The sequence below is a fragment of the Mus caroli genome, chromosome X, assembly GCF_900094665.2.
Source record: "Mus caroli chromosome X, CAROLI_EIJ_v1.1, whole genome shotgun sequence".
NCBI lineage: Eukaryota > Metazoa > Chordata > Mammalia > Rodentia > Muridae > Mus > Mus caroli.
This window is the reverse complement of record NC_034589.1, coordinates 3,226,920-3,234,797: the sequence shown is the minus strand read 5'-3', so window position 1 is coordinate 3,234,797 and position 7,878 is coordinate 3,226,920. Positions and strand designations below refer to the sequence as shown.

The following is a 7,878-nucleotide window of genomic DNA, read 5'->3' as shown; positions in this document are numbered from 1 at the left end:
TCATGATGGATATATTGATGTGTTCTTGGATTTGGTTTGCGAGGATTTTATTGAGTATCTTTCCATCAATATTCATAAGGGAAATTGGTATGAAGTTCTCTTTCTTTGTTGGATCTTTGTGTGGTTTAGTTATCAGAGTAATTGTGGCTTCATAGAATGAATTGGGTAGAGTACCTTCTGTTTCTATTTTATGGAATAATTTGAGGAGAGTTGGAATTAGGTCTTCTTTGAAGGTTTGATAGAACTCTGCACTAAACCCAACTGGTCCTGGGGATTTTTTGATTGGGAGACTATTGATGACTACTTCTATTTCTTTAGGGGAAATGGGACTGTTTAGATAGTTAATCTGATCCTTATTTAACTTTGGTACCTGATATCTGTCTAGGAAGTTGTCCATTTCATCCAGGTTTTCCAGTTTTGTTGAGTATAGGCTTTTTTAGTAGGATCTGATGATGTTTAAGATTTCCTCAGGTTTCGTTGTTATGTCTTTTTCATTTCTGATTTTGTTAATTAGAATACTGTCCCTGTGCCCTCTAGTTAGTCTAGCTAAGAGTATATCTACCTTGTAGATTTTCTCAAAGAACCAAATCCTGGTTTGGTTGATTCTTTGAATAGTCCTTTTTGTTTCCACTTGGTTGATTTCAGCCCTCAGTTTGATTATTTCCTGCTGTCTACTCCTCTTGGGTGAATTTTGTTTCCTTTAGTTCTAGAGCATCTATGTGTGCTGTCAGGCTGCTAGTGTATGCTCTCTCTAGTTTCTTTTTGGAGGCACTCAAGGCTATGAGTTTTCCTCTTAAGACTGCCTTCATTGTGTCCCATAAGTTTGGGTATGTTGTGGCTTCGTTTTCATTAAACTCTAAAAAGTCTTTAATTTATTTCTTTATTTCTTCCTTGACCAAGATATCATTGAGTAGAGTTTTGTTCAGTTTCCACGTGAATGTTGCCTTTCTGTTATTTATGCTGTTATTGAAGATCAGCCTTAGTCCGTGTTGATCTGATAGGATTCATGGGATACTTTCAATATTTTTGTAAGTGTTGAGGCCTCTTTTTTGACCGATTATATGGTCAATTTTGGAGGAGGTACCATGTGGTGCTGAGAAGAAGGTATATCCTTTCGTTTTAGGATAAAATGTTCTGTAGATACCTATTTCATCCATTTGTTTCATAACTTCTGTTAGTGTCTGTGTGTCTCTGTTTAGTTTCTGTTTCAGGATCTGTAAATTGGTGAGAGTGGGGTGTTGAAGCCTCCCACTATTATTGTGTGAGATGCAATGTGTGCTTTGAGCTTTACTAAAGTTTCTTTGCTGAATGTGGCTGCTCTTGCATTTGGAGTATAGATATTCACAAGTGAGAGTTCATCTTGGTAGATTTTATCTTTGATGGGTATGAAATGCCCCACCTTATCTTTTTTGATAACTTTGGGTTGGAACTTAATTTTATTCCATATTGGAATGGATACTCCAGCTTGTTTCTTCAGACAATTTGCTTGGAATTTTTTTTTTCAGCCTTTAACTCTGAGGTAGTGTCTGTCTTTTTCCCTGAGGTGGGTTTCCTGTAAGCAGCAAAATGTTGAGCACTGTTTGTGTAGCCAGTCTATTAGGTCTATATCTTTTTAATGGGGAACTGAGTCCATTGATGTTAAGAGAAAATAAACAAAAGTAATTGTTGCTTCCTGTTATTTTTGTTGTTAAAGTTGGGATTCTGTTCTTGAGGCTGTCTTCTTTTAGTTTTGTTGAAGGATTACTTTCTTGCTTTTTCTAGGGTGTAGTTTCCATTGTTGTGTTGGTGTTTTCCATTTATTATCTTTTGAAGGTCTGGATTCATGGAAAGATATTGTGTGAAGTTGGTTTTCTCATGGAATACTTTGGTTTCTCCATCTATGGTAATTGAGAGTTTTGCTGGGTATAGTAGCCTGGGCTGGCATTTGTGTTCTCTTAGTGTCTGTATAACATCTGTCCAGGATCTTCTGGCTTTCAAAATCTCTGGTAAGAAATCTGGTATAATTCTAATACGCCTGCCTTTATATGTTACTTGACCTTTTTCCCTTGCTGCTTTTAATATTCTTTCTTTGTTTAGTGTGTTTGTTGTTCTGATTATTATGTGTCAGGAGGAATTTCTTTTCTGGTCCAGTCTATTTGGAGTTCTGTAGGCTTCTTGTATGTTCATGGGTATCTCTTTCTTTAGGCTAGGGAAGTTTTCTTCTATAATTGTGTTGAAGCTATTTACTGGCCCTTTAAGTTGGAAATCTTTGCTCTCTTCTCAACCTGTTATCCTTAGGTTTGGTCTTCTCATTGTGTCCTGGATTTTCTGGATGTTTTGAGTTAGAAGCTTTTTGCTTTTCACATTTTCCTTGACTGCTGTGTTAGTGTTTTCTATGGAATCTTCTGCACCTGAGATTCTCTCTTCCATCTCTTGTATTCTGTTGCTGATGCTTACATCTATGACATTCGATCTCTTTCCTAGGTTTTATATCTCCAGGGTTGTCTCCCTTTGTGATTTCTTTATTGTTTTTATTTCCATTTTTAGATTCTGGATAGTTTTGTTCAATTCCTTTGCCTGTTTGGTTGTGTTTTCCTGTAATTCTTTAAGGGATTTTTGTGTTTACTCTTTAAGGGCTTCTACCTGTTTACCTGTGTTGCGCTGTATTCCTTTAAAGGAGTTATTTATGTCCTTCTTAAATTCCTCTATCATCATCATGAGATATGATTTTAAATCAGTGTCTTGATTTTCCAGTGTTTTGAGGTATCCAGGGCTTACTGTGGTGGAAGAACTGGGTTCTGATGATGCCTAGTAGCCTTGGTTTCTGTTGCTTATGCTCTTACCTTTGACTCTTGCCATCTGGTTATCTCTGGTTTTAGCTGGTCTTGCTGTCTCTGGTTGTGGCTTGCTCCTCCTGTGAACCTGTGTGTCAGCACAACTGGGATATCAGCTCTCTCCTAGAAGGATTTGAGTACAGATAGCTGTGGCACAGGGTAAACTCCAGGCACAGATGGAAACAGGAAGGATCCTGTCTCAGGCTGCTCCTCTGTTCCTGTTTCCTGATTACTCTGGGTTGGTCCTTCTTGGGCCAGGAATTTGAGCAGAAGTGGTGGTCTCACCTGTGATCTCAGGTGTGTCAGCACTCCTGGGAGACCATCTCTCTTCCAGCAGGATTTGGGTATGGAGAGCTGTGGTACAGGGTCAGCTCCAGGCTGCAGACCTATGACTATTCTTAAAACTGACTGATCTTGTAAACTTTGTTGTTCTTAAAAGATCATAGTTCATAAGACTAACTCTATTTCTGCTTTTGTAACCAAACCTGCTTACTCTGTTTAATGACTAGGATAACCTCACAATACATATGTTGAAATTAGAACCTGCCTACCCATACACAAAATGCATGTAATCTTGTAATTTTTGACTGTAGAAGCCTTGGGTTGCATGGTGGGAAAGCTCTGGATTGCAGTCCTGGTGCCATGAGTATCTGGTAGCATCATTTAATAAAACCTCTTCTTAGTAAAATGTATTCATAGTCATGTTGAATCTCTGAGTGACCCTAGACCCCATAACAAGGTCTGAAGAAGAATCAGACCTGCCAACTTGTTCTGCTACTTGGGGTAATATGGGTCCTTGCTTTAGGGTTCTATTGTACCCATGTGGGAAAGATGCCTCACAGTAACCACTAAATTGCATCAGCCAAGAGGAAAATGGAGACAAAGAGAACATTGTCTATATGGCTGTATAATATTGGGCGGTCTTAGGGCATGTTAGAATCACGAAAGCAAGTGATGGATGGCCTGTTTCCTAATTCAGAGCTCTGCTGTTACTCCTCTTACTTTGTTTCTATTCTCCTCACTATCAGGAGGAGACAGCTCTGGGCTCAGAAAAATATTCTGAAATGAAGGGTTAAAGGTGTAAGATAATGAGACAAAGTTCATTCAGCCCAGAGAGCAATATGGACAAGCTATGTCTCTAACAGGAGGTTGTCCACAAGTGCAGGACTCATTTACTTATAAGAGTACCACCAGCAACACTCCCTTAGGACTTTGGGATGTAAGCAGAGTCCTAGTAGGAGCTTGGAAGTCAGTACTGCCAAGAGCCATGGCGACTCTGGCTACTCATTTCAAGAGGCTTCAGGAACAACAATGATTGCAACTGGGCTAAAGACCATTAGTATACTATTTTGACAACAAATGTAGCTGCTTTCTGTCAATGTACTAAAAAATTACCCGAGGCTAAATTTAAAAGAAATGATATCCCCCCCCCCTTCTTCTTCTTCTTTTTTTCTTTTTGGAAGAGCTAAGTCAGGTTACTATTGACAGGTTGTTAGTAATCATTCTTATACATGTTTACAATGAAAATGAGGGGGAGAAAGGCATATTGAAATACAAAATGCACAAGCCGGGGAGACTGACAAGGTTAGTGTTACTGTTAAAACTTGTGCTTGAAGCTGTCATTGTTGGAGAAATCTATGTCCTGGAAACACCTGAGATACACAGAAGTAAGAGTGTGGTACCCTGAGGCAAGACCCCACCCAGCGCTTCTGCATTGTGAAAGAAAAGTGCCTAAGGACATCAGTGATGCTATAAAGCAACAACAGATAAAGGTGTTAAATTGGCTCATGGGAGCCAAGGTTATGCCAGGCCTACCGCTGAACTTGGCACTGTTGTCATGATGGCTTTGAAGTCACAGTCTGCAAAGTCACAGACAGTCATATAAAGTCACCTACAGCTGTGTGAGTAAAGGGGTCATGGAATGTTCCTTCACAGCTTCAGAGAGCCTCTGGGGCTGGGCAGTGTGCGGCAGAGTGGTTCATTTTTAAAGGGCCTGTGAGACAAGAGGCCCTAAGAAGCTTTTCCATGCAGCTCTGACAATGAAGCCTCAGTTGACTTGGAGACCCCAAGGTGTTGAAGATGCCAGTACTGTGCACTGAATACAGAGGATGGGACCAGCCCAAGAGATAGAAAGTGTGCTAAAGGCAGAAAAGCTCAAATGGTAGAGCCATGTAAGGTCTTTGATATAGAACATGGAGGTACAGAGTTTGGCATTTGCCCTGCTGGATTTCAGCATTGCTTTGNTCAAATTTTCCTATGTCCACATTCATCCCTTTTGAAAGAGTAGTGTATATTCTGTGCCATTATATGTCACAAATGTGCCATTCACTTTTTTATTTTTCAAGGAGTGACAACTAATAGGCTGCCTAGAGTCTCAGTAGAGTCCTGAGGTTTTTTTTATAATTTATTTTTTACATGTTCAGTTTACATCCCTCTCACTGCCCGACTCCCTTCACCACCTACCATAATACTTCTGCCATCCCTTCCATTCTTTTCTAAGTGGACGAGGGATCTCTGGCCATTCTCCTACCCTGTCACTTTAAGTCTTTGCCAGGCTTGTCACTTCCTAAGCAATGTTGTAGTTGTGGAAAAACTATAGGGACTTCTAAATTTAGACTACATGCATTTTGAAATACAGCATATATGGTCACAAGACTATTGGTGCCAGGGAGTGGATTGAGGTGGTTTCAATGGGATGCCCCAACATAGCATTTAAATTCTTGGTCCCACGTGGTCGCACTATTCTAGGAGGCTTGGGAGTTAGAGGACATATGACACTGGAGGAACTCTTTTAGAGTTTGTAGACCCACCATTTCAAGTTTGTGCTCTGCTTTCTATTTGTAGTTTAAGATATGAGCCCCCAGTTTCCAATTCCACTGTCATGCCTTACTCTACCTTAATGGACTCAAAAGTGCTGCACACATGATCCCAAACTTTCTCGGGGAAGTTGCCTTTGACATGGTATTGTATAATAGAAATAGAAAAATTACTTAATACACAAGTGGTCTTCTCCAGTGTGTGCACCTTACAATAGAAAAGGGCAACCCGATGGGGAGGGTGGTGGTGGTGGGTGTGGTAGAGGTGTTTGTGGCGGGTTGGCTAGTGTGTGCTCCTGTAGGAGGAGGGTTGCAACCACCAGGGACATGCACGATTACCCCACCCCACCTCACCCCTCCCCAAACTCAAAAAAATTTTAAAAATCAAAAACACTGCCACACACTGTGCCCCAGCGTCCATCCGGTCCCTGGCTTGTGCACTGCTGAGCTAGGGAGCCCACAGCAACAGCGAGCATCTGTAGTGGTGCCTAGCTGCAGATCTGGCTTGCCCCTGATCTGAAGATTTTGTTTTGTTTTGTTTTTTGAATATTTTTATTACGTATTTTCCTCAATTACATTTCCAATGTTATCCCAAAAGTCCCCCATACCTCCCCCATTTCCCTACCCACCCATTCCCATTTTTTGGCCCTGGCATTCCCCTGTACTAGGGCATATAAAGTTTGCTTGTCTAATGGGCCTCTCTTTCCAGTGATGGCCGACTAGGCCCATCTTTTGATACATATGACATAGCCTGAATTGTGCATGGAGTTTTTCATCAGAATGTCTGAAACCATAAAATATAATGACCATAATCATAAAACGATGTTTCAGAAAACACTGAACGAACAGCGCCTGGAGGGAGAATTCTGCAACATCACCATAGTGGTTGAAGATGTAAAGTTCCAAGTTCACCAATGTGTCCTCGCCGCCTGCAGCACAGACTTTAAGAAGCTTTTCACGAAGCTGGAAGTGGACAGCTTGTCCATCATAGAGACAGATTTCCTCTGCGCCGACATATTTGAAGAGGTGCTGAACTACATGTACACCACAAAGATTTCCATGAAAAAGGAGGATGTCAATTTGATGATGTAATGTAGTCCCGGTAGATTTTTCAGAAACAGGTTTTTGGATAAACTGTGTTCTCAGAAGCGCAATGTGTCTAGTGCAGGTGGAACTAACCGCCAGTCGAAGAGTAAGTATTGCCTCAAATTAAACTGCCCCATTGGAGACGCTGCTGATGCTCAGGACGATGATGTGGAAGAAATCGGGGACCAAGATGCCAGCCCATCTGATGACACGGTAGAAGCCAGTCGCCCCAGTCAAGAGGACCGCAAGTCTCCCACAACCACTCTCAGGGTTCAGGAAGCAATTTTGAAAGAGCTGGGGAGTGAGGAAGTTCGGAAAGTGAACTGCTACGGCCAGGAAGTGGAGTCCATGGAGACTCCCGAGTCCAAAGATCTGGGGTATCAGACCCTCAGGCATTAACCTTTAATGACAGGATGAGCTAAGTAGTAAAGATGAACAGACTCCGGGCTGGGCCATGGCGGCCAGCGACATGAAGTTCGAGTACTTGCTCTATGGTCACCATCGAGAGCAGATCGCCTGCCAAGCATGTGGGAGGACGTTATCCAATGAAGGCCGCCCGAGGAAGCATGAGAACCTCCACACCGCTGACAGGCTGTTTGTCTGTGAGATGTGCACAAAAGGTTCACCAGGCCCACTTGAAAGAACTCCTAAAAATCCATACAGGGTACAAACCCTACAGCTGTGAGGTGTGCGGAAAATTGTTCATCCGTGCCCCAGACCTAAAGAGGTACCAAAGGGTTCTCCACAGCAAAAGACCATTCGCGTGTCACATATGTGACAAAGCCCTCAAACACAAGTCTCACCTCAAGGACCACGAGAGAAGACACAGAGGGGAAAAGCCTTTTGTGGGTGGCTCCTGCACCAAGGCCTTCGCCAAGGCCTCAGACCTGAAGAGGCATGAGAACAATATGCACAGTGAGAGGAAACAGGTCACCCCCAGTGCCATCCAGAGCTACACAGAACAGTTGCAGGCCGCAGCCATGGCCGCTGAGGCCGAGCAGCAGCTGGAGACAATTGCCTGTAGCTGGAGGTGATGGGTTAGGAACACTGGGCCTGGGAGGTGGATGCAAAGGTTGCATTGGCTGTCTTCAGTGAACACCTTTGACCGCTTTGTGGCAATCTACAGCATTGTGCTGGCTGGACCTAAGAGACTGTGCACTCTG

At 42.5% G+C, this 7,878-nt stretch overlaps 1 pseudogene; it reads left to right on the top strand.

The window, feature by feature from the left end:
- Window positions 1-6,391: 6,391 nt before the first annotated feature.
- LOC110287056 lies at window positions 6,392-7,749 on the top strand (annotated as a pseudogene).
- The last annotated feature ends 129 nt before the right edge of the window (window positions 7,750-7,878 follow it).